Source organism: Euprymna scolopes, chromosome 9, assembly GCF_053919585.1.
Source record: "Euprymna scolopes isolate OS-2025 chromosome 9, ASM5391958v1, whole genome shotgun sequence".
NCBI lineage: Eukaryota > Metazoa > Mollusca > Cephalopoda > Sepiida > Sepiolidae > Euprymna > Euprymna scolopes.
This window is the reverse complement of record NC_136490.1, coordinates 22,041,664-22,059,163: the sequence shown is the minus strand read 5'-3', so window position 1 is coordinate 22,059,163 and position 17,500 is coordinate 22,041,664. Positions and strand designations below refer to the sequence as shown.

General features: G+C 33.5%; 1 long non-coding RNA gene and 1 other non-coding gene across 4 annotated transcripts in view; one reads left to right on the top strand and one right to left on the bottom strand.

Moving 5' to 3' along the window:
* The window catches only part of LOC145284463 (uncharacterized), a 196,422-nt gene that overhangs the window by 44,381 nt on the left and 134,541 nt on the right, over nt 1–17,500 (top strand). Inside the window, exon 1 of one of the 3 annotated variants that reach the window (XR_013868836.1) lies at nt 644–933. The exons of 1 other annotated variant lie outside the window; for it this stretch is intronic. This is a non-coding gene — a long non-coding RNA (uncharacterized LOC145284463). Of the gene's footprint in view, nt 1–643; nt 934–975; nt 1,021–17,500 lie in introns of those variants that run through there. One more of the 3 variants, XR_013868837.1, reaches the window with a different exon arrangement.
* Nucleotides 12,549–12,653, bottom strand: LOC145285440 (U6 spliceosomal RNA). The gene has a single exon (XR_013869065.1). It is a non-coding gene; the product is annotated as a U6 spliceosomal RNA (small nuclear RNA).

Sequence of the window (17,500 nt, the reverse complement as noted above, 5' to 3'; positions counted from 1 at the left end):
ATGCAAGTATATATAAATGTGTGTGTGTGTGTGTGTGTGTGTGTGTGTGTGCAATATATGAAAATATACAAGATTGGTAAAACGATTTTATGCCGTGTTCCGTTCTTCTCAAAACACAACGAAAGGTGACTTCGAGAAGTTGTCTTTGAAATTTCCAGAGAAATGTTTGTATCGGCAAAACATCTTTGTTTTACACTATCGTATTGCAACTAAGACACACAAATACACACACACACACACACACACATATATATATATATATTAATTTACATATTGTATGCATATATATATATATGTGTGTGTGTGTGTGTATATATATGCATGCAATACGCATATATGTTTATATGTATATCCGGTTAGGCATATAATATTGAATAAAATGTATCAGTTTTATTCAAACATACTAATGAAAATAATGTATAGTTCATATATCGGTTACATTTCCAAGCCGAAAAAAATTATCTATTGTGTACTAATATGAATATATACATAGGAAATATGAATTTGAACAGACAGACAGACAGATACATAGATAGATAGATAGATAGATAGATAGATAGACAGACAGATAGATAGATAGATAGATAGATAGATAGCACTGTACGTATTATATGTAAGTTAATAACTATTATCAAGGCGCGGCCCCCTTTTTAGTACTTCGTGCATGAAAACCAACAATTTATATCCTCCATTTTTCTGTGTCGTTTTCCAAATGAAACGTTTCAAATTGTAAACTTCAAGAAGCTGTCAAATACGTATGATCTTTTAAAAAAAAACGCACTTTCGACAATCTTAACGAATGACAGCAATTGTGTTTTTATTGAAACACTTGATTGAACAACGCCTGGGAAACCCGCGTCTGCGTCATGACAACTTCCTTGGCTGAACGATTCTAGTAGCAAGCTATAAATATTTTTCTTGCCCGACAGACGGGTAAGTATATATGTAAATAAATAGTGGGTTTCTTTTTTTTTTTTTTTCATGTGTACAACAACCACGAAATGGACGTCTTATACGAAAGTGAGCGAAAATATTTACGTTTGTATCAACAGGTTCTTTGTGTGTTTTATTTTTCTTGTTTTGTTTGTTAGTGATCTCTTTCACGTACCTGCGATATTATTTAAAAGTTTAAATTTATAGTAACGTCTAAATAGAGAACTTCGTGTGTTCGGATAGTTTAATTTCTGATTTAGTGTTTTTTTTTCTTTGTGATGATTTAAGAATAAATGGTGTTTTAGAGTTACATTTATACTTGCATTACATGTTTACTTCGCTTTTAATATATATATATATATATATATATATATATATATATATATATATATATATATATATATATATATTAGGTATACGATAGACTTAAGTATCCGATAGACAGGGTTACGATTTATGTAAAGTAGCTTAGTATACGTACCAGTTATATTGACCTGTTTGTGCGACAAAGGCTTTTAGTCAAACCAGCGTAAAAGCATAAACACGCAATGGGGAAAATAACAGGTACTTGCTTGTAGGAAAATAGTACTTAGTCGATAAATCCAGATCTATTAATATATATTCAAATATCTATACATGTGTATATTTATATATCCATATATATAAAGCATATATATATATATATATATATATATATATATATATATATATATATATATATGACGATAAAGAGACAAAGAGCGTATGATAAACGTAAACAGTTGAAACATGAAAAGTTAATACACATACATACAATGTAGTTATTTCGAAGTTTTTTCCTCTTGTTTCCCGTAAGGGCCTGACGTCGACGCGTCAAGAGTAAGATGAAAAAATCCAATATATGTCCTTTTCTGGTAAGGGATTATTTCACAGTTGCTCAAGACGAAGGCAGACGGACAGTCAAACTGAAAGGCACGTATATGCTTACATTATACTTACATTACGTGTTTCACTTCTCTCATTCGCTAGAGTTTACTTATGTGCACCACCCATCCCTTAGCCCTTGCTCCATTGCAAGTACTTTTATTCATTTTGTCTTCCTGCCATGCTTTTTCCATATATATATATATATATATATATATATATATATATATATATATATACTAGCAGGCCTCCCGGAATTGCTCGGTCGTAAAATACGCTTAAATATGATATTTTGATTAATGCAGATTTCGTATTTATTACTATATTATAGTGAACGCAATATATTGTAATGATTTAAAAAGTACAACAAAAAAAAAAATAATAACTCGCGCGCTACCATCGAGTATCGAAACCAAAATATTTAGCTAACGATTTACTTTTTCCTTTGACGTTAATACCTGAACTATGAAAACATGTTTGTTGCTGGGCTAAAAATAAAAACTTGAACCAATAGCTATTATGTTACGCATGCATATTCGAATGCCGTCGTTCGACATTCGCCTGGCAAATTCCATTTCTTTACTTTTCATACGTTTGCTCCAATTTTCCCAAGACAAATATAATATTTCGCATGGGATCAAACCTTATATATTAAGTTTAGTGTCAGTAGTCCAATAACTGACAAAGTAGTTTAGTAGGTAAAATTGTTTAAACAAATATATATACGCATACATAAATATATATAGAAAGAGGTTTGCGTTTACTATAAGTTTTTATGCAAATATTACGCAAGTATAAATCATATAGAATATCTGCATGAATATAATTACACGTAATAGATAACTAAAGATGATAATCCCATAAGTAAACCGAAACAAAATGAATGCGGATTTATTAAAATGAATGTTTAAAAAATATGCAAATTAGCTACATATTTTGCAGATGCAGATTCTACCACTCATATATAGCAAAGTTGTATTTTCTTTTTAAATAAACAGAAAAAGGGTTTGTAATATGAATGTAAATACACAAAAAAATTATGGGAATATAGATATATGTATATGTATTTATATATATACATGTTTATTGCATTTTCACTCCAAACAATACACAGTGACATATTGATGTTAGGAATCACTATCTGGAACATAATTTGCAGGGATACTATGCAGGGAGTTGAGCAGCAAGATGTGTGTTTACATTACACTTGCACTTCTGGATGTCAGTACAGTCAGAGAAACAGAAACCCGGAAGGGAATTCCAAAGTCTAGCAGGTCGGGGAAAGAAAGTATTAGAGTAGAAGGCTTTCTAGCATCTAGGGATCTCTGCTGTGTAGGGGTGAGATTTTGCTGCTTGTTTGGTTTGTCGGTGTGTTTACGTCGAGGGAGTACAAGGGCTTGTAGTTCCTCGGAACATCTACCATTAAAATACTTGTAAAACAGTCAGAGTGATGCAACATTTCGTCGATGAGACAAACGCTGAAGGCTTCTTGACACTTCGCGACCTATTAGGCGGCGACTCTCTTTTGAACTCTGTTCAGGATTGAGAGACTACTAGCAGATGCAACAACCCAAATGTGAAATCACGTTGCCATATCGGTTCTCCTCAGATCACAGAAGCTAAACAACATTGAGTCTGCTTAGTACTAGATGGGTGATCAATTGGTAATAGTCGGCGCTGTATGTGTTCTCCGCTTATCACGGCATTATTTCCGGTTTTTCTTACCGTTCACTTGCTAATGGTATTTAACAACGCCGACTCAAGAGAAGTGTGGTTGGAGTTTGTGCAACTCTTGCGACAAATTTCCAGTGGGTATACATAGTCTGTCAAGACTGAAGAAAGCTATAGTGTATCTCTCTCTCTTTCTCTCTCTCTCTCTCTCTCTCTCTCTCTATATATATATATATATATATATATATAGAGAGAGAGAGAGAGAGTACCTTCTTTTAGTCCCTCTCTCTTTCTCTTTCACTCTCCTTCTCTCTCCATCTCTCTCTCTCTCTCTCTCTCTATATATATATATATATATATATATATATATATATATATATAACAGGTATACGCATTCTAATAAGTAATGTAACTATTAAAGACTTATAGAAACTTTACATATTTACATAGTGCTACGGTAAAAAAGTTTCCCGAAAAACAGATTATACACCTGCAGTGATGGGATGAAATTTTCTTTTTTAGTTTTAAAACCTTTTTTTTTTTTTTACAATAGGTAAACTTTTCAAACACAGGACTACACGTGTTTCCCTGTACAGGTGTGTGTTTATGATGGCTTATACTTAGCGTAAAGCAATATGCTAACATAAAAAGAAATAAGTACTGTTGGTTGGTAGTGTCGGAAAGTGTAAATAGATGATTCATTTTATTTAAATAGGGTATTATCCCTCTCACTTCTAGTAGCAGTTTCTTAGTATAGCATTGGTTTGATAACACTGGAGTATGCATTTCGAATTTTGCCCCTTCTAGCCACACTGATGATTCTCAGAGGCGATAAAATTAGTCCGTAACTGGCAATATATATGTATGTATATATGTATGTATGTATATATATATATATATATATATACATATAAAGAGAGAGAGAAAGAGAGAGAGAGAGAGGAAGAGTTTTGTAGAGATATGTATAGTAAGTTATGAAATTATATATGGCAATTAAACTATATAGAGTCTTACACGTTTCAACGTCGTAGGGAATCATCAGGCTAAAATATTATATCCCTTATAAAATTTTATGTGAATAAATCAAATGATATATATATATATATATATATATATATATATATATATATATATATATATACATACACAGTGTATCACACAAGTGAGTATACCCTTCACATTTCTTTAAATATTTAAATCTCTTCATGGGACAACACTGAAAAACTGATTTTTTTGACAAAATGAAAAGTAGTCTGCCAGCAGAGTATATAACCGGCTTTATTTGTTTTCTCCTCTAAATAACTCAAAATATACCCATTAAAAGCTAAATCCCTGGCAAAAAAGTGAGTACACCCCTTACGAAAAGTTGTCAATATTAACATACATGTCAACTCTCAATAGTTTGTGTTGCCACCAATCATTTTCCAAAACTACCTTTACTCATGCAGTTTACCAGTGCTGCACTTCAATTACGAAGTCGTGTAACTCTCCAATAACTCTCCAATACCTGCAGCACTCATGCATTCCCAGACCATGACATTCCTACCACCCTGCTTGACTGTACGCATGACACACTTGTACTCCACACATGCTTAAGGCCATCAGAACCAAACAAATTAAATTTCGTCTCATCAGACTATAGGACATGGTTCCAGTACTCTATGGGCTTTATTGACATGTCTTCAGCAAACTGTTTGCGGGCTTTCTTGTGTATTGCCTTCGGAAGAGGTTTTCTCCAGGGGTGACAGCCATGCACACCAATTTGAGGATTACAAAGATAAGTGTATGATGCCCATAGTCAAGCATGGTGGTAAGAATGTTATGGACTGAGGCTGCATGAGTGCGGCAGATATTGAAGAGTTACATTTCATTGAGGGAAACATGAACTTCAACATGCACTGTCAAATACTGCAACAGAGCATGATCCCTTCCCACCAGAAACTGGATTGCAAAGCAGTGTCCCAGCATGACAATAACGTATCCAAGACAACCACTGCTTTACTGAAGAGGTTGAAGGTAAAGGTGATGGACGGGCCAAGCATATCTCCAGGTTTGAACCCAATAGAACATCTTTGGGTCATCCTCAAGCAGAAGGTGAAGGTGCGCAAAGTCTCAAATATCCGCCTACTCCGCAACGTCGTAATAGAAGAGTGGAAGAGCTACATGTGAAGCTCTGGCAAACTCCATGCTCAGGAGAATAAAGGCAGTTTTGGATAATGATTGGTGGCCACACAAAATATTGAGAGTTGACATGTTGTATGTTAATATTGACACATTTCGTAAGAGGTGTACTCACATTTGTTGTCAGGAATTTAGCTTTTAATGGTTAAATTTTTAGTTATTTTGAGAGGGAAATAAATTAACTCTGTTATATATGCTGCAGACAGACTACTTTCTGTTGTATTAAGAAATACTTTTTCAGTGTCGTCCCATGAAGAGATATACTTTAATATTTGAAGAAACGTGAGGGGTGTACTCACTTTTATAATACACTGTATATGTGTGTGAATATATATATATATATATATATATATATATATATATATAATGAGAATAACGGAAATAGTATTCCAACGAGAGAGAGATATATAAGAAGGATCAAACCAAGTTAGGTTTTCATCAACTTTTTGTCTTTATTATGAATGTCTTTATTTATTCATCAATAATAAGTCGTACAATAAAGACGAAAAGTTGATGAACACACAACTTGGTTTTCTCACTCTCTCTCTCTCTCTCTCTCTCTCTCGCTTAGCCCCCTCTCTCCTTCTCTCTCTCTCTCTCTCTGTTTCTCTCGCTATCTCTCTCTCTATATATATACATACAGACACATATATATATATACATACATATATATATGTACATACATATATATATATACATATATATATATATGCACACACAAGACGACTTTCATGGGGCCTTCCAGAAGTTGTTGGGACGGTAGAACCAGTGCGTTGCAGCCGGAGGAGGGTATTTCGAAGGGTACCAGAGTGTCATGATTGTAGTACTAATAATAAAAATGCCTACACGAAAAAAGTCTGAAAACTTATTTAAGTCACCTCATATATTGTATTCGTTTGTTATTTACAAATGAATAAACACATAAACAATCATAAGCAAATCATTTATTAACCTTTTTGTATTTTAACTATTTTAATGACCCAAGGGCACATTAAAAATAACATTTATTATCTTTTCATTCGTTGGGATGAATGTAATTTATTTATCACTGTCATTATATCATACCCACAGGCATGAACTTATTTTAATAGAACGTACTCCCAAGTATTACCTTCTGTTTTTAGGTGGATGGAACTTAGTGCAATATATGTTTTGTTCCCATAATACAATCCAACCAAGTATAACCTACGTTATGCAACCGTTAGACTTTACTTTCGTAATTCATGACATAAAACTGGAAAAACTGGAAAGAAAGAAATAAAAATTCGGATCAACGTTCTTTCTTCTTAACAAAAGCCTTCTTTACCGTCACTCTCCCTCTCAAAATTACTTAAAAAGTCTCTTACTGCGACATGACTATCTTACCTAGTTAGGGTTTCTCTTTCTTCCGACCGTATGCTAGCCACAGCCGGCCCATTCTCGTTTTCAGTTTACACGTCCGTCTCCTCCGGCGTTAATTTTTTCTTTTCCTTTGGTATCCTTTTTTTTTTAATTTTTTCTTCAGACGCAAGCCCGACCACACTTTCCAATTTTCATACGCGCTGAAACGCTGCTCCTGTTGCTAATGCCATTGATTGCTATCCATTCTTCGACTGCTGCTGATACGTTCATACAAGCGCATATGCGCTCTGTTACACCTGTTTGGATGAACATATATTTTGTTCGCTAATTATATCATTCTCCAGACTTTTTGCGGGAGAGAGGAGGTGTATTTTTCACACCGTACTTTATCGTTTGGACATAATGTTGTATATTTACATTTTATGGTGGGGAGAAGTAACATAATGTATATTAAACGTCATAATGGTGGAGAAAGCCAACAGTCCAATCGAGTCGAAGTAACATTTTCGTACAGTTAAAGAGATTTATTTGGCAAACCAATCGCTATTAGTTAATCAAGGTAGGCGAACGTATATGAGAAATGTGTTAATAAATTTAAATTTAAAACTCACTCTCCTGTTCAGTTCATAATTCTAGAAAGCATATCTGCACAATCGTGAGCAAAATATTACAATTCTGCTTCCAGGACGACTGTATTATGGTCGTTTTTAAGTCCAATCTTAAACTCTTATCAAACTGGCCTTCTAAATAATCACATTTTATCCATCTATTTTCACCATCGTATACTAGTATTCCAGGATGTTGTCTCTTGTTCAACAGACATAACCATTAACACTTGTTCTTGAAAGGATGTGGGCTAGACTTTCGCTCATCTCTTAAAACTTTCATAGACAGTGCTTGAATGGGATTTAATCTGTGGTTACTCATAAGACATTAGCAAGAACTATTCTAGTCTATATATTTATAAAGGTAAGAATATGTGTTTGAGGACACTTATCAACCTATATACAAAGAATTTTGATCTAAAGACTTGGAATTTGTAAAAACAACTTTTTAATCGGGTTTCATCAAAAAAATAATGGATGTTAAGGGGTCAAAACTGAAAAATTGTTACGTGAGAGTCTTCGGATTTTTATCTGCGCTAACTGTTTCGCGAGTGCGCATGTGCGAATCATTCACTTTTTGAAAATAGTGCCAAGCTGACCTAATGTTTATCGTACTAGACTCATTATCTGTAGGCATCGGTTTCGATCTCAGTTCGAGTATTTCTTTTATTTACAAGAAATGACCTGTTTAGAAAAATATAATACTTGCATGACTATGTGTCAGTTTATTTTTATTTTTTAAGCAATTTAACGTTACGTTTAATACCGAGCAACGCCGGGTACATCTGCTAGTATCCTATACTTTTACAAAGTCACGATTCGTCCATGCATGGGGTACTGTTGTCACGTCTGGGCTGATGGAGCTATCATTAGTCTCTCGCTTTGAGACAGAGTTTAAAAAGGAGTCTCGAATCTAATAGGTCTCGCACTGTCGGGCAAGCTCCCGCCTCCATCCCATCGTTGAAACGTTGCATTCTGGTATCTGTTTAGTACTTTAATGGAATATGCTCTCATGAACTCATGACAGTTGTGCCCCCTTAACGTACATACTCTCGACTAACCTGACAAGCAACAAAATGCTACCCCTTAATTGTCGAGGTTCATAAATGTCGGAAAGTAGTTTCTTCCTGCGTATATATATAGTAATTCCTTACGTTTTATGTGGTAATATGCTTTTATTTTCGGTTTAAAAAAAGTAAAAATAAGAAACACTTACATATTTGTTTATTAGCAATGCTTCAAGCAAACTATCTTTCACATTTTAAGTATGTTTATTCTTATCACGTTCTATTGTGATTTCGTTCTCCTCATCAGCAAACTAAGTGTATTTACTCCCCTTCCACAGCAAGATGTGTCACAAAAACTGAAGGTGAAGAGAAAAATCTAACGCACAAGATGTTGTGCTGTATGATCCCTTAAAATTGTCTGAGCAGCCCCGTCTACATCCGCGATGAGAGCGGATCAAGTAGTTAGTTATAATATTGTTCCTCTACAAAGCGAGAAATCAAAACCTTACAAGATGAACCTCGTAGTGCTGAACAAATAATGCAGATTGAGAGACAAAGAAATAAGTCATAAAACGAATAGTAATTGCATTCACAGTTTAATTAATCTTGTATTGTGTTTTTATGTTTTCGTCAGAAAAACAACACGAATAGTATTTTAGTTTCAACCTGATATTTTAAAAAGAAGAGCGGAATAGTAACGTAGGTAAGTTCCCGCTCCTAGTAACAGTTTTACATATATTTTTTTTCATTTTAAATTTATTAAATAAATACGTCTTTGTATTTACTAGTCCTCACACAGGTCATGATAAAAAATACTTACTGACAATAATCGGTGTTGTTCTCTGGAGTCTGAGTGACGACAAGTCTTTCAAGATTCCTTATCTAAGGTTTTTGTCCTCTTCGCATACATCCAGTGGATGTCTGGTTAGTGTTTTCTCTCCTCGAGCTTTCCATCTTCCTAAACGCTTATCGACTATTTAGTGGGATACGGTTTGTGCCGGCACTATATTTTTAGGGGGAAAGAATGGAGGTAACGTACGATTATACAATTTCTAGTGACCGACAAATTTATCGAGTGTTTTTGATTTTCGTAACAGAGTCTACCAAAAATCAGGTAATTATCTAATCAATATAAAATTTCACCGATTAATAAGTAAAGAATGCACTTTATATGGGTGTAATTTTCGTTTTCATATTCGTTGTATAAATATATTTTTGGGGACTTCATGTCCTCCTATTCCTAAAGTTTCCTTTCTTCGGCCCTTTAAAGTCCAAGCGATCCACTAAGCACACACTCATTCTGTCGTAGGAGAGTGAACGAGTGTAGAAAAACAAAGAACAAAAAAAAATCCATAGGGTGCCTTCGATATCGAAGATTGAAATCCGAAATTTGACTGTTTGACTTTTTTTATCTTTTGCGTTTTGAAGTGTGAAATTCATTGAATGTGTTATCAATAATTATTATCTTTCAGAGGAGGTTAAAAAATATTTTTTACGAAAACGCTAAAATAGGCATACTTTCAAATCTTTACAAATAAATGGAAATGTTTATTTTAGAATGTGTAAACTTTCCATGTACCAGTACAGAATAAATGCTTTAAAGAATCGATTCCAAGAAATTTAAAAAAGAAACAGGATGTGAAAATTATAAGTATTAATTGATATCTGCGTATTACCGTTTTTTCAAGATACGGTAGCCAATTACGTTTACAAAATGTTGTTATCTCCCTTTTTGATAATTAACTATAACTATGAAGACATGGATTTCTGTAGATGATGGTTGTGGTATTCCAACAAGGTGCACCCCCAAAGTGTTACTAAAAACGAATCTTCACAGGGCCACTAAATTCTAATGAAAGTCTTTGTCAAATTGATTTATGTAATAAAAGAATTGGGGAAAATACAGTATGATCTAGTTTGTAGTAAAAGAGTATGGCTCATTGATTATTAATAATTAGAAAATAAGGAAAAATTATTTCAATCGTGAAATTTAAAACTGATTAAAAGTGATATTAAAACTGGAAATATAATGCCAAAAATTTATGTTTGATATCAAAATAGAAAAAAAAAAGCAGTTTTTCTTTACTTTTAACAAGTATTAGAAAAAAAATAAAGCTTGATTGATCAATTATTATGAAGGAAAAAGTATAAAGATGAAAATAACATATTTCACCATAAATGACGTTTGTAAATATAATTTAATTCAATTTTTTAAAAAGTGCATTTCCCTGTCTAGTTACATGAAAATTCATGAAAATGCTTCAATATTTAAACGCGACCAGGTCCCCATACCTAAAAGTCAAGATGGCGGCGGTAAGCACATGGTTCCTAAAATGTACGAGATCGTGTGAAATAGTTTAATTATTTTAATTTATTTAAATATAAGCAATAATATTCTAATATTTTTGCATATTCTTATAGACAATCATAGATATTTAGACATAAAAAGGTTAGTTTAATTGATTGGAAAATCTTTCAAACATAATATATATGTTTTGTTGACATTCGACGGAAAATAGGTGAACCGTGTTTTTTTTTTTTAAATTTAAAACTTAAATTTCTATTAAAAATTATACAAAAGTATTATATTATTCTGCTTTTAACATAAACTTCAGGGTTTAAACTTTCTGGTAAAATCGAAAGTTGTTCATAACTCACGGATTTTAATAGATTTTAATAAACTTCAGAAAAAGCAGTTTTCAATCGATTGGCGGTCACTGACAGTTACAGTTTCCTTAGTTTCGTATTGTGTTCCTCTTTCTGTTTTACTACTGTTGCAGTTTCTCTATGATCAGTTAGTGTGTGCAGCGCATACATTATTATTATTATTATTATTATTATTATTATTATTATTATTATTATTATTCATTCATTCATTCATTCAGTAGGAGTTCTCACAGAGGCCACTATCAGAAATTACTTACTGACAACAACCGATGGTGATCCCTGGAATTCGTTCAACAGCCGCTTACCATTGATTTCTCGCTGACAACGACCATTGGTTATCATTAGGATTTGAACATTAATAGGTCTCCCCAAGGTCCAAGAACTCTCTATAGTTTTCCAGTTGAGTTCTGGTAAGTACTCTACCTCCTAATTTTTCCATCATCTTAGATTGCTGCAGTGTTGCCTCTTGCCATTTTGTTTTCCTTCTGTTGCAGTTTCTATGTGAATGGTTAGTATTATAGTTTATGTGGCTTTGTTTGACGCATTTATTGGCTTTCATTTAGATTTCAGCTATTTTTATCATTGTCATTTCATGTATAGTCGTAGTCTTCCCTTTGATTCCAATTTCTCACAGTCTTTTTCCATGTTTATGAGACCGCCCTAAAATTACTGGTATTATACTGAATTATTATTATTATTATTATCATCATTATCATTATCATTATCATTATTATTATTATTATTATTATTATTATTATCATCATTATTATTATTATCATTATTATTATTACTATCATCATTATTATTATTATTATTATTATTATTATTATTATTATTATTATTGGCTCACAAGGTGCTTCCACACAGGTCATCAAAGATCCCCCACTGAAAACCTGTGGTGTTCTCTGGAAGCTGAGTTACAACAAGTCTCCCCAGATTTCTAGCACTCTCCACCTCCTTCGATAACATTTGCAAATAAATTTGCGTTATTGCAACAGCCTTTCATCATTGATTTCTCGCTGGCAGCGGCCATTAGTTTCCACTGGAATTTAAATGGCAACAAGCCTTCCTAAAGTCCCAGTTCTGTTCGGGCTTGTCCAGCGGAGATCGGCTCAACCCTCTCCCCTTGGTCTCCAATTCTCCCTGACCCTTTTCGGCTCTTTGGTATCACACTTTTTTTTTGGGGGGGGGGCGGTGAGACATTGATGGGGCAATTAGAGGGGATGGGTGAGGGGATGTAAAATATATGGAACGCTTCACGAATTTGCATGTCATCCTTGCGCAGAGGTCATGCTAATCTTCTCTGTATGGCTCCAATTTTAGTATATATACTGCCGAAGCGTGCACCATTATTATTATTATTATTATTATTATTATTATTATTATTGTTATTATTATTGTTGTTATTATTATTATTATTATTATTATTATTATTATTATTGTTGTTGTTATTGTTGTACTATGCATAATTATCAAAATGGCTCACATAAAAACTTTGCATACAGGCAACTAAGTTTCACAATTGTTAGCGGTTACGAGGTATCTATAATTACAAGTTTTTTCATCTTATCTGTCCCGTCAACCAGCTTCCTCCAGCTCTTCCTATTTACTACCTTTCGGAGAGTGCTACTCGGCGCCAGCTTTGTCCATTCTCGGATGTTGTCCTGGAATCTCTTTCCTTGTCCAGCGCATCAGTCTTTTACGTACAACTTCTTTCAGAGTTGTCTTTGCGAGACGTGATCTGATCATACCATATTTCTTTTTTCTTCTTCACAGTACTTAATAAGTATGCGCACGGTGCGACTGTCTTCATTTTCATATTTGTAATGCACTATCTGCCAAGAGATGTAAGACTTTTCTTGAGGCTCAGTAGTAGTTACGATCCACAACTCCCACACGTACATAAATATGAAGATGACCAGGAAGCGCATAAATCTCTTTTTCTTTTGAAAGAGGGCCTGAATATGATGTTACTGTCATCCCATATTGTCTTTATTTTGGCCAATGCATGCTCAATTACTACTAAATATCAATTAATAGCAACATTTGTAGTTTGGGACGTGATAATAATCTCTAATAATCATGTCATTAACAAAAGCACAAAGCATAAAGGAAGTATTTATAACAATTATTTGTTTATTCCCATAAGTTTGGAGGGGGGAATATGAAGGAGAAGGGAAAATAAAAAGGGGCAAATTGTAGTTATTTTATGGTTCTATATTAAAAGTATCCAAATCTTTAAAACCATGCCGTATCATGGCCCTTAGCGTGTAGAAAATGAAATACTAATCAAATATATCGGTTGAATCACAATACAGCAATGATGTCCTCGGATTTTACGATGAGAGTTACATATGTGCGTGTGTATTGTGATTCAATATATATATATATATATATATATATATATATATATATATATGTGTGTGTGTGTGTGTGTGTGTGTGTGTGTGTGTGTGTGTTTAGTAAAATATGTTTTTTCAATTTCACTATTTGTGTATACAAATCTTTTTTGCTTAGAAGCTCAATGCATGCTAAATATAAAAACAGAGCATATATACACACAAAACTGTATAGTTACATTCTAAGATACAATTTTTTTTATTTTTCATGCAAAACATCTTATCTAGCATCTTATAATGTTGGTGCAATTTTACAGACCCGTTTCCTTATGCAGAAAAAATAGTTATTTTTATGTCAATACCGATTTTTTTCGGGCAAATACTTATTTGTTCTGATGAGCATATGCACGAAAAGGATGTGTATTGACATAATCATAAGCATTTGTTTCTGCATATGGAAACGGATCAGTAAAAGACTTAGCGAAATTTTAACACTCTGGAGTAGCTGTTTTGCATAGAATAAAAAAATATGGGGATTTTCGAATGCAAATATATATATATATATATATATATATATATATATATATATATATAAGCACACAACAGGAAAGAAGCAAAGAGGGTAGATACTGTAAGAAAGAGAGAAGGGAAGAAAGAAGAGGTAGAAAATGGCAGTAGAAGACTCTGAATAGTCGAAATTTTAATAACAGATTGTATGTCGGCGCGTCAATAGCAGTTATATTTACTTGTCCCTGAATAGGTTCATACTATAAATATTTATTTGTTGTGAGTATATATATATATATATGTGTGTGTATATATATGTATATATATATATATATATATATATATATATATATATATATATATATATATATATATATATATATACTCTTTACAAGTACTATTCTATATATATATACAAGAATAAAAAAGCATTGGAAATGCAAAAGGATATAGGGATGGTATGCCAAAAGTATACAAACAAGATAGCTATGAATGGCTAGGCACATGGAAATAGAATTGCATCCAAAGTATAGCCCTATAGCTTTTCTCCAATCTTCATTCCGTGCCATCATTACGGTTGTAAAAAGCTATAGGGCTATACTTTGGATGCAATTCTATTTCCATGTACCTAGCCATTCATAGCTATCTTGTTTGTATACTTTTTGGCATACCATCCCTATATCCTTTTGCATTTCCAATGCTTTTTTATTCTTGTTAATTAGTATTTTTACTTACAGTCTTATTTTTAAACTTACATTCATGATAGTATTGTCTTTTTTAGGAGGCGGCTCATTGCCGCCTCCATTAGTAGCAGGTCGCTTCCTGCTGGGTTTTAGGTCTTTGGGTTTTGGGCCTTAGGAGTTGCCTCTTGGTCCTCCATCGGTTCTATATAACATAGAGAGTGCTACCGCCTATCTGATAAAACAGTTAGAGTATTATAAAGTTCTAAAATGTTCATACCTTCACTATTAAATTTTTCTTGGTTCATTCTTTGGCGTTTTGGCAAAGATTTGGCAGTTTTTGATATTTATATTTATAATAGTTTGTGCATGAGGCAGCTTTTTCCCCCATGGGATCCCTGTTATACCGTGATTTTGAGTCAGCACGTGAGGCAGTCTTCTTTGCCTCAGGATTTGCATGATACTTAATTTTTATTATTTCAGCATTTTTCTGATAGTATTCTTTTTGCTCAGATAATACCTTGACTTTGTTTTTTTCATAGTCTATATTTCTCTGAGCTTTTTTACTACGTGCTGACTTTGGCATTTTTTATTAAATGTAAACATATAACACTTATGTGTATCTTACTATAATATCACTTATCTTATAGCAAGACAACTCTCGTAGAATTGAGATACTGCCCCGTCACAAATAGTTAAATTGTGGAACGGTATATACACCAATAGTTTAGTTGTTATCTTTATATGAAGTCCTAATCAGTGACAATGTGAGGTTACTTGGTTAATTTATTGTAGTTTATTTTAGAAAACTTACTTGTTTTTATTAGTAGATTGTGTATAGTAGCCACAATATCTAGTTATTTTTGTGGCTAGGGCTTGGATTTTGATTCTTTTTGGTCAGCTTCCAGTGAGTTCCTAGAAGATGACTTTCTTGCAGTTTCTTTTGCGGTTAATTTAACTTATTTCCTTTGGCGTTTGGTGAGTTCTTAGAAGAACTGGTCTGATCTACTTTTCTTAGCGAGCTAAGAGATTCAGCTGCATTTAACAATGGCTGCTATAGTGTATTTTTGCGCATGCGTGAGAATTTCAAGCTTCCTCCTTATTTTTCAATAGTTTGACAGTAGTGATGTGTCTTTCTGCCAAGAGCGACAGACGTCAGTGTTAGCCGTGATCATCTAGAGGTTAGGACCCCCACGTTGTGGCCGTGCTAACCTAGGTTCGAATCCTGGTCACAGCATTGACATTTTGTACATATTTTACAGTCCAAAATCTGAAGAATTATTTGTTTTTATGACATTGTTTTTTGACGTCGTACTTGCTGATAGGTTACTCTTATAACAATTTTGATCAACTGAGATAAAGATTTCGTGGTTTCATTAACGCTGGTGGGTTACTGTTTAAAGAAAAAACCTTAAAGCTCACCTCAAATATTCAGTGTCCAAGAAATATAGGCCACTGGCAAACTGGAACGTCTGTGAGCATCCGGTGTATTATTTGGAGCTGTCCCTTTTGAGAGAAGTTCCGTGTTCGAAGTGGTCTGCCTACATTGGGTATATAGTGTTTAAAACTTGTTATTACACGTAATCTTATTTAATTATGGAGTTAGCTAAAAAGCGATGGGTCACTGCACTTCTCCGTGTAAAGAGCAGTCGATTGATGCTTGAACTGTTGTCAGAGACCGTTCGTACACCGAGATACATCGTCTCAAAAGAAAGAAGAAAGAAGACAGAAGAACAATTGGCCATTTTGTACCCTTTTTTTTGCTCTCTTTTGACATTTTAACCGACTTCTGATACTCGCTGGATTCGTAAGACGCTTCTCTGTAAGAATATGTGCTTTTTGAAACTTATAAGTTGATTTTAGTTGAGATTTTGATAGTTTTGTTTTGTAGGCGTATATAGGCGTGTACGGGCCATCCCTATATAGAGAGTGCTACCGCCTCTCTGATATATATATTATGACCATAAAAGTACGTTCAAAAGCAAAAAAAAAATAGAATGAAAACCAATACTGGAAACTCAAAGAAATGTCCGTTCGCCGATAGTCTAATGGAAATAGTATGACAAGCAAGTAAGTGTAGGGACCTAGCCGATCCGTCTAGAGTATGCCTTAATGAAAAATTCGATATCCTATACTTTAAAGAACTCCAACATCTATTAAACTGTAGGAGAGAAATAGTGAACAACTGTCTGCACAGGATGAACTTTACTCTAGGATAGTGATACAAAACAATTTTAATTAACAATAACAATAGAAAATAAATAAAAAATAAATAAGAAATAAAAATAAATAAACATACATATTTGTTACACCGGCCTTTCTAAAACAAGGGAAATTACACCGGTTTTCCCTATATATACTGCGAGTAATACCTACACTGATAGAAGAAACGACAGTACTACCACTGACTAGCTGCGTGCAAGCCAGTTATACCCGTTTCCTACCTGTGATGTTAAATACACTTGTTCTTTAACCCAACCCCGGTTTTGTATTTCTTCTTTTTATTATTGTGCCACGACACAACAATATTCATAAATAATTTTAGTAAAAAATTATATAATATCCGAAGTATAAACCAAAACACAAAATACCATATCTAAAACTACACCTAGGTTGAAAGTAGGTCAGCTTACTAACCACAAAAGAAAATCTACCCTTCCCATAAA